Raw genomic sequence first — 20,339 nt, forward strand, 5'->3', positions numbered from 1 at the left:
GGGGCTTGAATATCTTAGTAGATGTTTTCTGATGGATACAGCTCTGACTGTTATGGTTAAGGTTACTGAATTCCTAAGTAGGATTTGCTGAAGGCCGGCCTCTGGGGCTAATTGTATTCCTCATCTGGCTGTGATGAGGGCAACAGTCAGTCGAGCTATTGCCCTGCAAAACTCGCATTTTGAATTTCGATGCCTGTTGTTGCTGTCCAGTGAGTGCATCCTGCATTGTCCTCTTCTGCATCATCCTAATTTCCTTGACCCGATGTGTCATCGCAAGGTCTGGCACTTGACCCTGTCCCCTAACTGAACCTCATGTTGCTTGTCTTCCCCCCAAGGCACCACTGGTACCTCGCTGTGTCTTTTTCTCAATTTAGCCTTTCTTGATAGGTCTATCTGGCTGTTCCAGTCTTTCATTTGGGTTCTATGCCTTGCTGGCCCAACAAAACCCTGTCAAATATTTGGTGTAGCTTAGTTATCAAATATTTCAGGCTTTGGGGCTAGGCAAACGGAATTTAAATCCTAATTTCACCATTTTACAATTGCACCCCTGGCAAGCACCCCTGCCCACTGAGCCATCTCCCTGGCTCTATGCTGTAACTATAATAGGAAGCACAGCGTTGGCCCTGGCAGTCCGAATCCCTCCTTATGTGTAAAGATCCATCGAAAGCGGCATCTGCTCTGCCTTTCTTGGAGGGTGGGTGCACAGAAGCCTCGCCTCCATGCCCCCTCCAAGGAATAGGAGATGCCAGCCTAGTACTACATTTTACTGCTCTCTGAGAACTCACTTCATTTTCCAGAGCCTTCTCCCTCTACCTCCCTTTGCCAGTTCTTCAGGAGATTGCAGTCTGGTTAATCGTTTTGTCCCCCAGCCTCTAAAAGGGACTATGGCAGGCTGTTTGAATGAACATCTCTCCATTTTGTGTTATTAGAACGGCTTTCTAGTATTAGATCTGAGTCCGCTTTTGAGAACTTTGAGGCATAAAACTAAAAACTGAAGAAGACAGATCTGAGAACTAAATGCCCCTCTTTTCTCCCTCTCAATCTGGATGATTGACATCTGGGGACACAACATGCTACTTCTCTTAGGATGCCGAGCAAAGTAAACACTGTTTGTAGGAGGAAACACGATTCTACATTTATTTGTGGAGACTCAGACACTGTCTCAGGAAACAGATGTTTTGTGCCATAATTCCTCTTGATGGCACTGGAACCTTAAATATCGCTGCAAGTCCAGTTTTTCACATTCTAAATCCTATTATCTAGGTTAGCTCATCTGTATTCAAAAGATCAATGTTGCATTATTACAAAGATCCTTTCAAGTGTGAAAAGGATGGCACTTCATTACAGAAAGTAAAAGAAACTAATCAAACTTTCTTGGTGAAATCATTGACTTTTTTAAGTAAAGGGCAAATTTAAGATTTTTGAAAGTCCGAGATTCGAGAGAATTCAGTGGTTTGTGCTCATGCCGGCATGCATCTGGTTGTATCGTGTGGTCTCGGATAACCCAAAGAAGAAAGAGGCTTTCTTGAAAGGGTCTCAGTGCTCCCAGCTGTTCTCATTTCTGCTGTCACTGCTTGGTTTGGTAGCTTGGAAAAGAAATGAGATGCTGGTAAGGAAGAGAGAGAGTCCCTAAGGTGTGGCATACAGCATCATCTGCATTGACGTGGCTAATATAAATTGTGAGGCAAAAAGGTTAAATATTATACATTTATTATTTTTGAATTTTTTTTCTTGGGGGAAATGGAACCCAGACCCCCCCCCCACTCCAGCTAGGTGCCCCCCCCCACACACACACACTCCAGCTAGGTGCTCCGTCCAGCCTTGTGCACTATCCTACTCTTTTCACCAGACAGCTGTTCTCCCATTAGCAGCGGCTGTGAGTACTGCTTATTAACATGCAGCAGGCTGTTCAGTGGGGAGTGCATTTAGATTAGCGCCAGTGAGACGAAGGGCTGGGACAGGACTGGGAGAGAGGAGTTGAGTCAGAATACATGCTGTATTTGTTAGGGTTTCTATTGCTTCGATGAAACATCATGTCCAAAATGTAAGTTGGGGAGGAGCGGGTTTATTCAGCTTACACTTCCACATTGCTATCTGTGATCATAGGAAGATAGGACAGGAACTCAAACAGGGAAGGGTCCGGGAGGTAGGAACTGATGCAGAGGCCATGGAGGGTGGCTACTTACTGGCTTGCTCTCATAGCTTGTGCAGCTTGCTTTCCTATACAACCCAGGACCAAAAGTCCAGGGATGGCAGCACCCACCATGGGCTGGACCCTCGGCATCCATCACTAAATAAGAAAATGCCTTACAATTGGATCTCATGGAGGAATGTCCCCAACTGAGACTCCTTCCTCTCTGCCGACTCTAACTTGTGTCCAGTTGACACACAAAACCAGTCAGTACAAATGCCCAAGGAAAGGCACATGAGCATGGGGAGCTGGGGACTTGAGGTGACCTTTCCAACCTGCTTTTTATTTTCCGAGAAAGGGAGAACTTCTCAATAGTGTAAAAATTTATTTAGTACTTTCCTCATACAAAATACCTGACCAGAAGCAACGTAAGGGAGAAAGGTTTTGTTTGGGTTTGGAGTTTAAGAAGGGAGGGGACGGCATGGAGACTCAGGTGTTATTGCATTCACAGAGAGTAGAGAGGAGCTGGAGCAGGGACAGCAATCCCATACCTAGTGGCTTAATTTCTTCCACGATGCTCCATGTCTTAAAGGCTTTGCAGTCTTCCAGAACAGGTGCTACCAGCTGTCAAACACGTGTTCTAACCCACAAAGTTACTTGAGATATTGCTTTCAAGCCAACATAGCAAACTAAATGCCTGGGACAAGAGCCTTGGAGGTCACTGATTATTAGTTATTTTTACATTTTTAGTGCATACTGTGAATATTTGTGGGGTACACTGTGATACATATACATAAATGATTAGGTGAGGATAATTGGCATACCTGTCATTCCAGAATTGGTTGTGTTCAAAATCACCCTTCTAGGTTCTGAAACATTCAATGAATTATTGCTAAACGTAATTTCCCCAATGTTGTAGAATACTGGCCACACCCCCAGTACCATTAACTACCCTTTCTCCATCCTCATTACCCATTCTCTCTCCAGGCTCTGGTAACTACTACATGACTCCACCACTTTGAGACCAATTCTTTGGCTTCCACACTGAGTGAAAAAAATCTATTTTTCATTTGTCTTTTTGTGATTGACTTATCCAACTTAATATAATGTCCTCTGCATCCAAATGACAGGATTTCATTTATCTCTATGGATGAATAGCCTCTGTTGTATTTCTGTCCCATGTTTTCTGTATATATAGATCTGTGACTGGGTTCCTGTTGATTCCACATGTTGGCTTTTGTGAGTAGGGCAGCAGTAAACATACGTGACAGATGCCTCTTCAGACTGATTTAACTGCCTTTGGATATTGATGCACTAGGGGATTATTGGATCCTAGAATAGTTCTGTTTCTAGTTTTATGAGGAACCTCCATGTTATTGCGCCTCATACTGGTACACAGTATCAGGAACTACAGATAAAGTTTCTCCACATCTTTGTTAGCACTATTTTTCTTTTGTCTTTTGTTTTTTTTGTCTTACCCCATTCTAATTCCCAGATGCCTTTTTTTATCTAAAGTGCCCTGACCATCTTCAGATGATGTCTTTTTTGTTTCCTAGGCACTAGGATTGTGATAGGTGGTGGGACTTCCAGTGATGAGTGACAATCTTCCCTTTAAGGCATTCTGATCAGACTTTTCTTGTGAAGGTTCATTGATTATTAGGATAGTCTGGGTGTTGTTTGAAGCAGTTGGAATTTGCTAGCTTATTTAAGTCATTTATCCCTGAAAGATATCTGGAGGACTTACCCTCACCTTTATGTGACAGATTGGACAACTGAGGCACCAGGGCATGAAGCTTTGGGAAGGTTCCTCTTAGAATCCTGGGACTTTTACGGCAAACTGTGTTTATATATTTTCATTTCAGTGAAGTCAAAATCATTCCTCATTTAAAAAAAAAGTCTTTTATTAGACAAGCTGCGAGATTCTAGCCTGATATCAAATTCACTACGCAGGTGAGCATAGCCTTGAACTTAATGATACTCCTGCTTCCACCTCCCCAAGTCTGGATTATAGGTGTGCACCATTAAACCTGGTTATGAGGGATGGAGTATGCTCAGCACCTCATTTGTACGTTGCTAGCACTCTACCTACTGCACTAACATCCCTAGACCTCCTCTTGCATTCTTATGACTCGAATCTGAGTTAACTATAAGGCTGCCTTACTGCCATATACACAGTATGGCTATCACTTTAATGTCTCACTGTCTGCTGATGGTAGCAATAACTACATAAGTCCACTGAGCATTTGAGACGTGGAAAGTGCAAACTGAATGCTGTTAAGGGTAAACAAAATCCACACCAGATTTCAAAGACTCTTACGGGGAAAAAAATAAAAGTCTCATCAAAGTTTTATACCAATTGCATGTTGAAATAACAATATTTTGGACCTGTTGGATTAAATAAAATGATGTTTTAAAAATTGATTTCATGTGCTTTTACATTCTCATGTGCCTATTAGAATTTTGTGAGGTTACGTCTGTGGCCCCCACTGTGTTTCTGGGGAACAACACTGCTTTGCAATGCCCGAGACTCTTTCAGTTGGGGATGTATTTTTCTCTTTTAAATGCAGAGAAAAACCTTGCTTAGTTTGGTATGAGGATCAGGTTCTTTTGATATGCTTCATTTAATTTGTATTTATTAATAGGGATTCCATCCATCGGATAGCCATGACTTGCCGCTTGTTTAGTGATTGTTGGAAACTAGTTAGAGGCAGCCAGAGTGAGATGAATCAAAGTTCTATTGTTGTAGGGGAACAAGGTCATCAACTTGAAATTAATCAACGGATTTCAAATCACCAGGAAGGGATATTTTACCCTCAGCTTTACAGTTTCAGCATGTAAATTGCTGTTTAGAGGAGAGCCTGTAAAATCAATCCAGCCTTTCTCCCTTCAGAAATTAAAAGCAATTTATTTTTGTTTTTGGCAAATCCTGGAAAGTGCTTGTACATCCAACTTCTTCTTGACACCACACGTGTTGCATGTTTTTTAGACTTTTGAATAAAGAGGTGGAAAAATCAGTTGCTTTTGGGTCTCATAGGGTTTGGAGGAGACTCCTCTGGTCCCTGTTAGGGAGCCCATCTGTCCCCACCTAATACATTTTCCTTCAAATGAGTCAGAAACTCCAAAGCTGACCTTTGCCAAAGGAGCACATATCATGTAGACTCCACCCAGAGCCTTATAAATCATCCCCGGATCACACCAAACTTGGCCCCCAAACCAGGCACAGATTTTCCAATCTGGTCCTGGAGTTTGCCAGAAGGCAGGAGGACCACAGAGATGTGTGGGATGAAGCTGGCTTCTGTCCCAACTTCTGTGCTTAGTCAAGCTCGTCTGGACTGAGATTGAGTACACACACAGCCTTGTAGGTGAAAGACACTCGGCCACCTTGGAGGGTCTTTTTCTTCCAAGAAAAAAAGAAAACACCTTCACAAATAGCTGTGTCCTCCAGGAGATCCAAAGATGACTTGTACGAGTAAGCTTACACATCACAAGAGCCAATCGATTGCCCTGAGAGTTCTTCACAATGGCAATACTGTTATGATAACAAATCCAAGCGGGGCCCTGAAATGAATGAACTTTGATTTACTCCCAATAGATACATAGGAGCTTTTCGGTGAACCGATTCTTAAGTATAACCAGAGTGTCTTTTGTTGGATTCTAGGGCAGGTTCCTTGAATATCTTTATTGTTGTGCCTGTAGTTCTTAATGGAAAGGAATAATAATGAATGGCATTGCTTTAGTACTTGTTCTCTTTGGGTCAGTGCAATTTATTTCCTAGCTTTCCCTGAGGTGCACTATGCCATAGAGTATTTGTCTGATTTCGGTGGGGTGGGGGTGGGGACCAGGCAGGATGGTTTACAAACTTGGAAGCTCTACCTGGGACATGCATCCTCAGTAAGCTGACATCTCTGCATAAGGAGAGATCTTCATTCTCAATCTACTCTCTTTCTGTTTCTCCTAACACCATCAATTGTCACCTGAAAATGAAATGAAAGGATTTTTGAAAACAAAGGAATAGGCTTTCCAGAACTTCTTAAAAGTCCAGTCACTGCTTTTACAAGGAAAGTTTCCTCCATCTGCCTAGGTGTCAGAGCAGTGGGGAAGAAGCTTCCTCCACCAATCTGAGCCTCAGTTTCTTCAACTATAAAAGAGAAACAGAAAATAATAGGATATAATGAAATGTAAGACTTTATCCTGCAGAATTTAATGCTGCACAAATAAGAGGATACTGTGAACCAATTAGATTAACATCGTCTGTGATCCACAGTGAGCTGTCCAACAGAAGGAGGTCAGTGGTAAGGGTGGAGGTGAAAGTCATCTCCCTCCATCTTAAAGCTTTTCCATGTAGTTGTTTATGTAAACATTGTAAAAAAATGGTACATGTGACAGTCACTCCATGGGCATCTTAAAAGTACAATGCACTCATAATTTCTAAGAAACTCTTCTTTAAACAGACTATCAGTTAAAGTCAAATTTATGATTTTTTCTCAAGTCTGTATTTTATTCTTTCTGATCCCCTCTTTCTTGTGTGTATGTGTGTGATTGTGTATGTGTGCTTATGTGTATGTGCGTGCATTCAGTATTGTTTTTCCTAATTATTCTGTACTTTCCTTTTTGAGACAGGGTTTCTCACTAACATGGAGCTTGATAGTGGCTAGGTTGAATGCTCCTGAGCTGGCAAATCTTTCTCTTTCTGCCTCCCTGGGGTTGAGATGATAGGTATCCTGCTGTGTCAACCTTTTAATGTGGGTTCTGAGGATCTGAACTCAAGGCCTCATACTTGCATGGTAAGTACTTTACTGGCTGAACCATTCCTCAGCCCTCAAGCCAGTGTTTTAAAACAACAGAAACCTAGCAAAGCACTTGGGAACCTGTTTCTCATATTGGGTTGTCTTGCCCAGCCCTAATATAAGGGGAGGTCCTTAGTCTTACCTCAAGTTGATACATCATGTTTTGTTGACACCCATGGGAGATGGGCCCCTCTTTGAACAGAAACAGAGGAGATGTGGATTGGGGGGGTATGGAAGGATAGGGAGCAGGGAATGGGAAGAAAGGAGGGAGGGGAAACTGTGATAGGAATGTAAAACAAAAAACAAATAAATAAATTGAGCAAACATTTTAAGTTTAGACAAATATTAATTATCACGTACCGTAGTCACGACTTCTAGACTCTTCGGGATTTTTCTTGTTTTTTATTTTTTTTAATATCCCAATTGACCAGATATCTTCTGTATCAATCAACATGCCCTAAGTAAATAAAGGCACTTTTGCCACTTTTGGACAATATTTTCATTTGAACAGTCTTCCTTTTGGGTACCGACGCTGTCTACTGTTAACATGGACTTGGACCCAGTTCTGTCTTTTGGAAAAGAAAGCTCTTCATTATCCCACAGACAAGTGTTTTAAATATTTGAAGATGGTTATTATCCTTTCTGGGATGTTTCTTTCTAGGCTGAACATATGCTGTTCTCTCAACCTTTCCTTATTGGGCTGGTAACAGCGTGTAAGCAAGAAGCTCGTGTTCTGGTTTTCTCTTGTGAAATAAACTGAATGGGCCATGGTGAAGTCCAGTGGTAGGGTACTTGCTTCTATACACAAGATGCTTAGTTTTGATCCTCAGCCAAAAGTGTGTGTGTGTGTGTGTGTGTGTGTGTGTGCGCGCGCGCGCGCGCACATGTGCATGCGATGGTGTACATGTGGAGGGCAGAGTACAATTAACAAGAATTGATTATTTCCTTTTACCATATATATTCTGGGGATCAAACTTGTTTTGTGAGTATCATTAGTTGTGGATCTATCTCGCTTGCACCTAGTAATTTTTTTTGCATGCGTTTTTATATATACTATAACAATATGTAGAACGATACTGCAATAATGATGGCTTGCAAATCTGGAGGCTGACTGAATTAAATTGGGTGATTCTTGCTGGGTCTTTCATGGGGTCACTGCCAGATTGGCAGTGGGGCTGGTTTGGCTTGGACTTGCTTGCCAAGGTGGCTTTATTGCTTGATGTCTTCAGCTACTGGCCTGGGATGATTTGAATAACCAGCGTCTGGAATATCTTGTGAACAGATAGGGATCTACCTTTCTAAAGGGCCTCTTTATGTGACTTGGCTTCCTCACAGCATGGTAGTCTCAGGGATACTGGACCTTTTACAGGGGAGGTAACTACTCTATGAGAAAAGCAGAGGCTGCCAGGACTTTCAGTCCTGGGCCCAGAGGCTGTTAGAGAACCAGCTGCATTTTATTGACCAGAGTTGACATGGAGCCCACTCAGAGGCGCAGGGAAGGGATGTAGGTTTGGTTGCATAGGAGCAGGAAAATAATTTATGACCACCTGGTCCTTTGCTACAAGGCTTTCTGATGCTAATGTCTAAAGTCACCTCTTAAAATGTGTCTGAAGGGGCTAACGCAGGAAATGGGACATTATAGCCTACCAGGCTATTGCAGAGGCCAGGAGATTTTTTTTTTTCATCTCCTGGCTGTTATTGCAATTTATAATCTCCTAATAGCTTTTCTAATAGCTGTCACCCAGTGTGGGTGCCCATCCGCCAGTCACCTCACATCTGTATTTCATAAGTTCTTGTTCGGCTCCTGTCTCATATTTGTATCAATTCCTTTGTGAATCAAAAGGCAGAATTTGACTTATGTTAATGAAATTTTCACCGTTTTGGTCTAAGCAGGCTATTGTTTAGACACTAACTGTCTTTAGAACAAATTAAAAAGTGCCGGCAGAGCTTGGGTGGGGTTTTGCAGCCTCGCTTCCTCTTGCCAATCCACTGCAGCTCGAATGAGTCCTCGTGACACATACAGGTTTGGGTGTGTCGGATTTCTGTCCGAAAATATTCGCTATAACCAACGTACAAGGAAGAAAGGCTTAATTAAGTCAGGGCTTCAGAGGTTTCTCAGTCTGTGGTTGGTTGGCCTTGTTGATTTTGGTCTTGTGGCAAGGCAGGAAACCTTGGTAGGTGCTCACTGTGGAGGAAGTCAGGAGAGCAGGAAAGCACCCTAAAGGAGAAAGGGGAGAAGACTGGGGTCCCACAATCTTTTTTTTTTTTTTTTTTTTTTTTTTTTCGAGACAGGGTTTCTCTGCAGCTTTTTTAGAGCCTGTCCTGGAACTAGCTCTTGTAGATCAGGCTGGCCTCGAACTCACAGAGATCCGCCTGCCTCTGCCTCCAAAGTGCTGGGATTAAAGGCGTGTGCCACCACCGCCCGGCCCACAATCTTCTTTAAAGGCATACTCTCCGTGGGCTAAAGGCTTTTGCTTGGACGTGCCTCTTCAAGGTTCTGCCACCTCCAAATAGGACCAAGCTGGAGACCAGGCCTTTAGTATATGGTCCATTAGGGGACATTCCATGACAAAAATAGCAGCGGCCCAAAGTACTATCCCCAGCAAAAGGCTTGAGTCTTGTGTGTGGACTCCCAGGACTTCAAGATTCCCTTTAGTGCCAGGCGGTAGTGGCACACGCCTCTAATCCCAGCACTCGGGAGGCAGGTAGACGCAGGCTGGTCTCTGTGCCTTTGAGGCCAAGCCTGGTCTACAAGAGCTAGTTCCAGGACAGGTCCCTTCAGCTAGCTGCAGTTCCAGTTCCACTTTTAAAGGCAGGCTATGAGGATAGCAGCATCGGATTTCCTCTTAACTTGTTGGTGTATTAGAATGTGATCTTAAAAAGTTGATCCTCCATCTGGTGAGTTAGCTCAGGGGATAAGGGTTCTTGTTTTCAAGCCTGAGGACATGGGCTGGAGCCCATGGAGTAGTGGAAGAGAACTGACTCTCACAAGTTTTTCACTGACCTTCACACTTGAGTGCTGTAGTGGGTGTGCACACACTTTCCCCACCACTAAATATATATTGTTGTGAAATTAAAAAAATTGATCAGATTTCTAGCACCCTACCTGAGTCTTCTTACAGTTTTAATTGGTTTTCTGTGGAAAGTTCTGTATACTGATGAATACTGACAGTTCTTCTGTCTGATAGTTCACATGCGTGCTCTTCTGTTGGCTTATCTCTCTCTAGTTCCGCTCTGCATGATTAAGCCAGGGCTAGCTTCCGACCTGAAAGGAAACATTTTGGCCCGTCTTTCTTATATATACTCTATTTGCTATAAGTTTCTGTTTTGAAATTATTTATCAGGTTAAGGATGTGCTGCTTGTGTTTTTTTTTTAATTTTTATTGCATATTGACGAGTAATAGCTAAAATTTTGGGGTACAAAGTGATATGATTTTTTTTTCTTTTGAGACAAGGTCTCATTGTGGAGTTCAGGCTGTCTTGGTACTTCCTATGCAACTTCAGACTGGCTTTGACTTGCCCGAGACCTAGGAGCCCAGATGTGCCCCACCACGCCCACTCCTGATGTGATAATATGTGAATATACTGTAGAATGACCAAATCAGGTCAGTGAACCCTCTAAATCATCTTGCAGTTGCCATGTCTAAAATCCTACTTAATCGAAACTCTTATCGACTGAACAGATCTTAATTCTTTAATTGGCTATATAATAAATTATAATAATAGTATGTTTGCATAGTAAAAACCATGCTTGATTCTTTTATATTGTTGACTAATATTCTATTTTGAGATTAATAACAAATTAAAGCCTTGTGTTTATTAACAGATACTTGAATTTACAAATCAAGAAAGCTAGAACTGAAAAATCTGTTGGTACAAAACATAAGATCAGATTCTTTTGCTGTGTCAAGATAGCTATCTTTACAGGATAACTATCAAGTAAACTGATCAAAAAGTTAATAAGAAGTATAACATTTGTTTTCTTTAATTATCTGTTTTTGTCAGTGCTAAATTTTGTTTCATGTATAACAGATAACTGAGATGAAGCCACTATGTCTTCAAAATTATTTCAGTTTTAATTATGTCTTTGTATGGGTTTGTGCAGGAGTGCAGTGTCTACAGAGGCCAGAAGAAGAAGCCAGATCTCCTGGAGCTAGAGTGAGAAGTGGTTGTCAACTGCCTTCTGTGGGTGCTGGGAACAGAACTCAGGACTTCTGCCAGAGGGGCATTTGTTCCTCAAAGTTGAGCATCTCTGCATCCCCATCTCTATCTTTTTACCAGAGATATTCGAAGTGTGTTCTGTGGTTCAACATTGCATGTTTCCTGTTGAGGTCATAAATCAACAGGAACATAAATCAAACACTTGCTTAGAGACTTTTACAACAACTTGTCATGGTTGTGACCATTAGAGAGGGACACATCAGTGGGCTCTTCCTGTCAAACAGAAGAGTTCTGTTGGTGATGCCAAGCCAGCATGGTGAGTTACATGTAACAGACATCATCATCAACCGTCAATGGGACAGACACTAACAAAGATAAACAGGTTCATCCTCCACCACATATCACTTCAGAAACCCTCGATGGAAAAACAGTTACAAGTTGGTCAAGTGTAATTAAACACTCCAAGTACATACATATACATTTATAAGGTAGTTGCCAAGCTCTTGCTGTATCCATGAGCTGTATCTGCTATAGCCATGCACCTACACAGCTGTCTGAAATCTTGTTGAGTTCTAGAATCTTCCGCCAGTGTCAAACTAAGTTTTGTTCCTAGAGAGGATGCAGCTTTTTCCTTTGGAGGTTTTCTCATCCCAGAATATCAGAGGCCTCGTGGACAGCTCCTATGTGACAATTGCTTTTGGACTCTGTGTCTTCCAGACATTGACCTATTTTTAAGAGTTCTTCATAAGCCACCATATTCAAACATAGGTAGGGCTTAAGCTACCCTTTCTATCTAGAATAATACCTATTTTTAAAGATGCTTTCAGGTTTTTCCATTTACTTTGGAAATTCTGACATTGCAGTTCTGACTTGAAAGGCAGGAGCTTTGTGACTCTTTGATTCTCCTCTTTATTCATTTATTTTAAGTATTTTTATAACTGTTGCGAAACTTTGAGCCCCCTTCCCTCTCCTCTCCTTTCCTTGCTCCACCCCTCCCTCCCTCTCTTCTTCATTGGTTTCTGTTTTTTTTTTGCTTTTGTCTTATTAGACATAGTCTCATGTAGCCCAGGACATTCCCAAACTCATGATGTAGCCAATAATGGCCTTAAACTTCCGATCTTGTGTTTCCACTTCCCAAGTGATGCAATTCCAAGAGTGCACCAACCAGGTGTGTTGGTGCCTTTTTTCCTTTGCTTTCCTTAGAGTCTCATGTGATCCAGGTTGGGCTTACATTTCTGATCTTCCTGCCTCTACTTCCTGAGTTCTGGGAATACAGGCACTCAGGTTTGTATGCGTGTTTTTATTCTTAGGGCTTCAGCTCAGGGTGTTGTGAGTGCTAGGCAAGCCCACCCTCTCCCAACTGAGCTCTACTGCCAAGTTTGTGCCTAACATTGTACGTAACTTTCTTCATTTAATGCTGCAACTTGTTCCTCCACCATGGGCACTGATGGCAAATGGCTACCACATCCCAGGATGGCAGTTGAGCATCAGATGGAAGGAATAAACAATACCTGTCCTTATGCTCGCAAACACTTTGTTTTCTTGCCTGGTCTGAGTTTAACTATATAGACTAATCATGTTCTGAATGTTAATGCAGATAAAATGTTTTTACATTCATGCAAATTACGCTGTGCTAAAGGGACTAAAGGGAACCAGCTTGGCCCTGAAGGAAAAAAAACAGAGGCAGCAATTTCAAAGGCACTTGAACAACAATACTAAAATAAAATTAATTAACTCCCCTTTAAACAAATTCTTTTAAGTTTTCATGGCAATTTGATTGTGTGTGAAAATTCTTGGCATGTCTTGTACAGGAAAGACACCATTCACTGTGAACTTTAAAGTTAGGGGGAAAAGCAGAGAATTGTAAGGAGAGAAAAAGGGTGCTGTTAACCCTGGGCAGAGCAGAAAAGCATTGGAGTTACGTGACATGTGCAAAAAGGCCCGTTGAGCAAGGTGCACCCTCCTGCCCATTGGTTCTCAACCTGTGAGTCTCAAATTCTTTGACAAACTTCTAACTCCAAAGACAATTACATTGTGATTTATAACACAGTAAGATTGCAATTATGAAGTAGCAACAAAAATAATTTTATGGTTGGGGGTCACCACAGCATGAGGAACTGTATTGAAGGGTCACAGCATTAGGAAGGTGGAGATCCACTGCTGTAAAGTTAATTCTATTGTAAATTTCCTTAGAGAACACTAAGAGTTAGTCTGGAAAAGAAGAAATCTCTAGCTGTTTCCAGGCATACAGAGGATGCGTGTGGAACATATATGGCTGGGGTGGTCATGTGTAGGGGGCAGAGGAGGGCTCAAGTTCACATGTTTAGTGCTGCTGGGAACATGAACCCTGAGGAGCAACTGAACCATGAAGAGCCAGGGACATACTGATAATCCTTGTTGATCCATATGGAGAGCATTAGAATCAAATTCCATATATTCCTAATGGTTGTTTTGGTTTGTCCGTTTGTTCATTTGTTTACCAGATAGGGTCTTTCTATATAGTCAGGGCTGGTCTCAACCCCAAGCTCATGAAAATTTTTAGCACTCTGAGTGCTTGGATTTATAGGCATGAACCACATTGTTTAGTAAAAATAGATAATATTACGCCAAGAAATTATTTTTAAATATATTTTTTAATTTATTTGTTTTTTTGTTTGTTTATTTGAGACAGGTCTCAATTTGGTGCCCAGGTTGGTTTTATTCTTCTTTTTCATCCTCCCATGTGGCTGCGATAACAGCTGTCCAGTACCACATGAAGACAGGAGAAGTTACTTCTCCTCAGGGTGCCAGTGTCCAGCACACAGAAGAGGAAAGCATAGGTAGATTTATGGCCTTTGGATACAATTTTCCAAACTTCGTTCAGACTGATTTGGACTCTTCAGACAGATATAGATGTTCTGGAAAGCTTAACTTATAACTTGGGAAATGATGAAATACGATGCGATGGACCAATCATCAGGAGATCAGATGTCTATTTTATTGTGATTGTTTAATTTTAATTATTTTTTTTACATTTTTGGGCAAGAAAGTTAGTCTGACTAGGCTTTGTCAGGAAAAAATTAGAATGATGGCACTAGCACTTCTTATTTTTCAAGCTTGTTACAAGGATGAAATGAAACAAATATGTTTTATACCCTGCTATTATACCACAAGTAAATCTCATTGCTTGCAGAAGGCTATAATGGTCTCAAACTTTAGAGAGTGTGGCTAAGAATCACTTGTGGTGCTTGCTAAGGAAGTCTATTTCCAGCCATCCAAAAATAAAGCATCAATAGTCTGCATACCTTCCCCACTCCTAGAAATTCTAAATAAAATAAAAACAAAATCACTCTTATTGAAGGACTGGCGTCATGAACAATAAAGGAACGTTGCTGCAGTTGGAAGCTGTGGCGGAGAGCAGTGGTGTGGAGACGTAAAGTGTTAAGACCATTCTGCTCAGAGGGAGAGGGAGAGTCCTGCAATTGAGGTTAGAAGAGAATACGTAGTAAGGGTGGAAGGTGACCTTGGTGGGGAATGGGAGATAGGATTGTGCACACACCCCTCTCCTGTATAGCTCTCATTCTTATGTAGACTAGAGAAACATGTACCATTGAATGAGGGAAGTGATCTGTAGCTGGTTTGAGTTCTACCAGTCTGCCCCTTTGTGATGTCACATTCTCCATATTATCCACAAAGACAGAAGCCCTGGAACTAACTCTGAGTACTTGGGTTAGTGGAACCGAAGCATGGAGGAAAAAAGCCAAGCTGTGTTTCCTTTAAAGGCTGCCATTTCCACTAGTATCTCTGGGTTCTAGCTATAAAGCCCTGTTATCATTTGTTCCTCTTCTCAAACCCATCTTTAACAAGCTCTGGCAGAAATACAACCCTCCAATCACGGTGAAAGTGAAAGCTATAGAAAGGAAATATGTTCAAATGTTTAAAAAACAATTCCCAATTCTCTTGTCCTACCTTTATTCCAACAAGTCAAAAGAGTTGAGGATGCAGAATCAGGAATATTTTTCTTTCTTCTTTTTTTTTCTCTTTTGAGATGTTATCTCACTATGTAGCTCTGACTGTCCTGGAACTCACCTTGTAGAACATCTAGGCTATCCTCTAACACTCAGAAATACACGTGTCTCTGCATCCTGAGTGCTAGGCATGTACTACCATGCCTGGCCAGGGATCTTTAACATACTCAGGGTACGATTAAGATTCAGAGGCTCCTAGAGGACCATTGGGAGATTGAGCTTTGCCATTTTCTCAAAACTAGTTCAAAATTTGGTCACCATTGGTTTTATCTCCATATCTTTAGGTTGAACCCATTAATTAAGCAGCTAACTTCTAATGGGGGTTTTCTTTCTTTCCCCATGACTCTCTTGGTTTCGTATGTTTTCTGATTTGAACTGAAAAGGAAGTGGCTGGGGTTTTTGGTCTGTTCTGGATGGAAAAAGAAGCAAAGCTGAGCGACCCCATTCCACCTCCTCCACCACCAGGAGCAATGCTTTGGAACTAACATGGAGGTTGGGTTGGAAAAGGAGCTGTTCCCTCTTCTGCCACCGGTTTCAGTGGCCTCCGCAGTGGATGGCATTTGAATCCTGTAAGGTTGAAGAGTCCCCCTTATCTCTTTAACTCACTGAAGTCAGCATGGCTCATACCGGGTCCTGGACAGAGATGGTAACTGTCTGTGCTGTCTGTCTTTCTTTATTGGAAACCTGTAGTCACTGCTCCAGAAGGATTTTGCCCTTTAGCGGAGTGGCAGGGAAGTGGCAAGGATTAGATAAGGGTCGCAAGGTGACAACCCTTGGGAATCTTTTAGCCTTGGTTTTCCATCTTCCCTTTCTTTGGTGCCATTTTTTTTTCTTTTGTATTGAACTGATCATGAGAAGGGCTTGCTTTTGAAAACCCATGTAGGAAAGAGTTGTTTTTCCTGTCTTTGAGCTGTTCAGCCATCTGTCCCCGTTTCTTCCTGGTTTCCTGTTATTTCCATTCTGCCTTTTATAAAGATTAACATGCGGAGCAACCACATATTCTATTAAGCTTGTCTCCTCACTACTTTATCTCATTAACTGCTTGATCACTGTGAGTAAAAATAATCTTCCATTAAGTCACAACTTCAAACGTGCCCAAGACTTAGATCAAGTAAGCCTTCAACAGCTTAAAAAAAAAAAAAACTCTTTAAATCTGAGAGGTTCACTTCAAAGGCAAACCAATGGTATTCTCGGCCCAACTGACAGGTAAATAGTCATTTGTAACTAAAGATACGCAAGTGTGGAAGTATGGCTCACGCTGGAGTTTGCGGTTATTCTTAACGTCTTCTCTAGTTAAAGCAGTTTAGAGCTTGTCCCTGAGAGGCATTGGCTAGCACAACATCCCACACATCGGTGGGATGTATCCCTAAGCAAATACCCAGCTTTTTGCTCTGTTTCGCCCTAGCCATTTTTTTATTTTCTGCATCCACATAGTTTTCTCAGGAGTGTACACAATTCGCAAACAATAGTCAATAGTCAAGTAGTGTGTGTTTGGGCACTTTACTGGCCTACCCTTTGGTTACCCAGGTAACTCTCCTCTGTGTCAGTGAGATCTTTTCCTCACTCTAGCAAATAGTTGAGATACTCAATTTATAAGGGAGAAAGTCTTATTGTTTTGATTCATGGTTTTGGAGGGTTTAGTGTATGATCCGGCAGACCCATTGCTGGGACAGGGCAGGATATCATGTTGGGAGCCTGTGTCATAATGGCAATAGTGATGTTGACACTGCTCATCTTAGGACATAAGAGGAAAAGAAAGGTGCCTGGGTCCTACCATTTTTAAGGTCGTGTTGCCAATGACTTGAAGACCTCCCATAAGTCACTACCTCCTAAGTTTCCACCATTCCCTCATAGGCCTGCACTAGTGAACAAGACTTGGGCCTATGGGGAATATTTAAGATCCAAACTATGAGATTCTTCTTTCATGTCTCAGTTTAGAGCTACTTGACTTGGGAAACTCTCCTGACTTCCCCGACTTATCTGTTTCCCGAAAAAGGTTTTCTGAATTTAGTGGAATTCTTATAGCCATATTTTTAGGACTGTAAAATATTCCATTGTGTAGTAGGAGGCTGCTTGTTCATTCCTGGCAGTCCAGACACCTGAAATAACCACACAGAAACTGTATTAATTAAAATCACTGCTTAGCCAATAGTTTAAGTGTATTCTGGCTAACTCATATGTTAAATTAATCCATTTATATTATTTTATATTTTACCAAGAGGCTCATGGCCTACCACCAAGGTTCTAGCTGGCAGCTCCCGTCTTTTCCCTCTTGTGGCTCCATGACATCTCATGACTCTGCCTTTTCCCCCCCAGCATTCAGTTTAATTTTCCCCACCAAGCTCTGTTCTGCCTTGCTATAGGCCCAAAGCAACTTTTTTTATTCATTAACCAATAAAAGCAACACATATACAGAAGGACTTCCCACACCACCATTGTAATATTGTAAATAATTGTTTGGTTATTGTTATGGTTTGAATGCCAAATGTCCTCCATAGGCTGATATGTTTGAACACTTGGTTGCTGTTGGTGGGGCTATTTTGGGAGGTTGAAGAACCTTAATGAGGTGGGGCCTGGAAGGAGGAGGACTGTTGCTGGGATTTGGGTCTTGTAGGTTTGCAGTTTGGTCCTTCTTCTGGCATGAGCTCTGTGCTTTCTGGTCTATTAAGATGCGAATCAGCCATACAGCAAACTCCTACCACCACAGATCAAGCATTTACCGGCCATACTTTCCCATTGTGGTGCTCCAAACCCTCTAAACCGTGGGTTTAAACCAATCTTCCCATTCTTAAATTGCTTCTGTCAGTGCTGTGTCAAGTGACAAGAAAAGTAACGAATGAAGTCAGTTGTTGTTTAATGTTGCAGCGGTTCGTTGGCTATTGCAGAGAGCACTTTGAAATGAAACAGCTTTCCCACATCTTTGCCTTTTTGGGGAAGTTCCTAGGAGGAGAGTCTATAGGTAATATACGGCAATCTTTTAGATGCTCCCTGAATTTCACAAAGGTACCAATTATTGCTGAATTTGTAGCAGTAGATGAAGGTGACAGTTTCCCCATGTCACAAGTGAAGTTGTAACAGTTTGTTTTTTCATCAGTCTCTTTGGGTTTCTTTTCCTGTAAATTACTGTTACTAATAGTTCTCGTCCCCTTTTTACTTGAAGACATGTCTTTCAGTATTTGTAACAATTCTGTAATTAAGGGTTGTGTTCAATCATTTCATATAAATATAAATGTATGTTTCTAGTTTGTGAGTTCAAGGCCAGTCTGGTCTACAAGAGCTAGTTTGAGGATAGCCAGGGCTACACAGAGAAACCCTGCCTCAACAACAACAACAACAACAAAAAAAACAAGCAAACAAACAAAATCAAAGAAAGGTGCTGTCAGCTTGAGAGAGTGGGAGACTCTCAAAGGTGTTTGAGGGAAGGTGACTGGGAGAGACCGGATGGAGGGAAAAGGCAGAAAACAGAATAATTCTGTTTCAATTAAAATATATTGAAATGAAAATAAGAATTACTATGACCGATAAACATTCCTTACTGTTTACAGTTTTGGATAGATTTTTTTTTTTTTAAATCAGAAATTTCTCAAGTGGCTTGGTGTTGAGTGGGAGATTTAAATTCTTGGTCTCTGAACTTTATCTTTTTTTCTAAATGTCATAACAATGCTTCTGTGTCTGAAAAGGCGATAATTAGTGTGGTGAAGAGATAAGAACTGGCTTGAATGTAGAAGGGCAGCGTCCAGACCCGGTTTCATTTCATCCCGTCGTTGTCCCCACCTGCAAAGTGGAGAGCAAAATCCTTGCACTGTCTTCTTCAGAGAGCTGCTTTGAAGGAGAAACCAAGTCGTGCCTAACGTAAGTATTTGTGAAGACTGCCCTTGTCTGAGTTTACTTTCTTCTTGTCTTAGTAAACATCACAACCGAGAGCAACTTGGAAGAGGAATGGGCTTATTTGGTTTCCGTTTCCAAATCACAATGAACCATTGAGGGAAGTCAAGCAGGAACTGCAGCAGAAGCCATGGTTAGCAGAAAGCCTGCTTTCTGTCTAACTCATGTTCAGGTAGTTTTCTTAGGGATGCCTAGGGAATGGCGTTGCCCGCAGTGGGCTGGGCTGTCCCACAGCAATCATCAGTTGAAGAGAGTCTCTGAAAGATATGGTCACAGCACAATTTAATGAAACAAATTTTGCCATGGAAGGTCCATCTCTCTTCCCAGATGACCCCAGGTGATGCCATGCTCACACTAAAAACTCACCAGCACGGCTCTTTACACAATACCAGCCCCTTCCTATTTCTCTTTTAGAACATCTTTGTTTCTGGATTTACTTTGAAAACGGCTTGCACAAAGCAATAGCTTTGCTTAATAGGTTATATATTATGATCATTAAGGGCCTTGACTCTGGAGTTCTAATGAGTTTAGCTTGAATAAGTTCCTGTCACTCATATCATTGCGATCTTGGAAACATTATTTAATTCCTCTGTGTGATCTGGTCCCTTTCTTTGATTTGCTTCTTTTAGGCTCAGTCATTTACTGCAAACAGGGATTGTGCTTATATTGGGTATAATGGCATTTTGTTGCCACTACACTAATTTAAAATTAAATACTTCATTGACTTAAGGAAATCATTGTGTGAGGTTGAAGAGGTGGCTTAGTGGTTACGAGTGCTTACTGCTGTTTCAGGGCAGCTCACAACCGTCTGTAACTCTAGCTCCAGGGGATCTGATGTCTTCTTCTGCCTTCTACACACCAGAATACCCACCCTTATGAAGGCATACACACGCACACAGAAACACACACAAAATCATGATGTTTTACCTAATAGTATAGACTCTGGGCTTGATTCTCAGAATTGAAAAAAAATAAAAATTATGATGAAATGATAGAATTGATTGTACCTGGGCCATATTACTGCTCTGGACCTGTAGTACCGTGAAGAGTATTGGTTGTTTAAACCTAAGCATGTTGCCTAGTCCTGACCACATGGCACTAGGACTGTCTCTCATAACACTCATGCGACTGAAGAACGGGAGCAGTGGCTTCCCGGAGCAGTGGCTTCCCAGAGCAGTGGGTAGTGCAAGCTGCATTCATGGTCCGAAATAGCTGATGTCGAATATTGTTTTTGTGCCTTTTCCGGATATATTGTTAAGTATTAAAATTTTTAGGAAGAAAAAGAAAAAAAAAAGCTAGGTTCTTTTATTTATAGGATGGTGTTTGTTGCTAGGTACATCACAGAGTCGCCTTCAGAAGTGCAGCAGT

Source organism: Arvicola amphibius, chromosome 4 (assembly GCF_903992535.2).
Source record: "Arvicola amphibius chromosome 4, mArvAmp1.2, whole genome shotgun sequence".
Classification (NCBI taxonomy): domain Eukaryota; kingdom Metazoa; phylum Chordata; class Mammalia; order Rodentia; family Cricetidae; genus Arvicola; species Arvicola amphibius.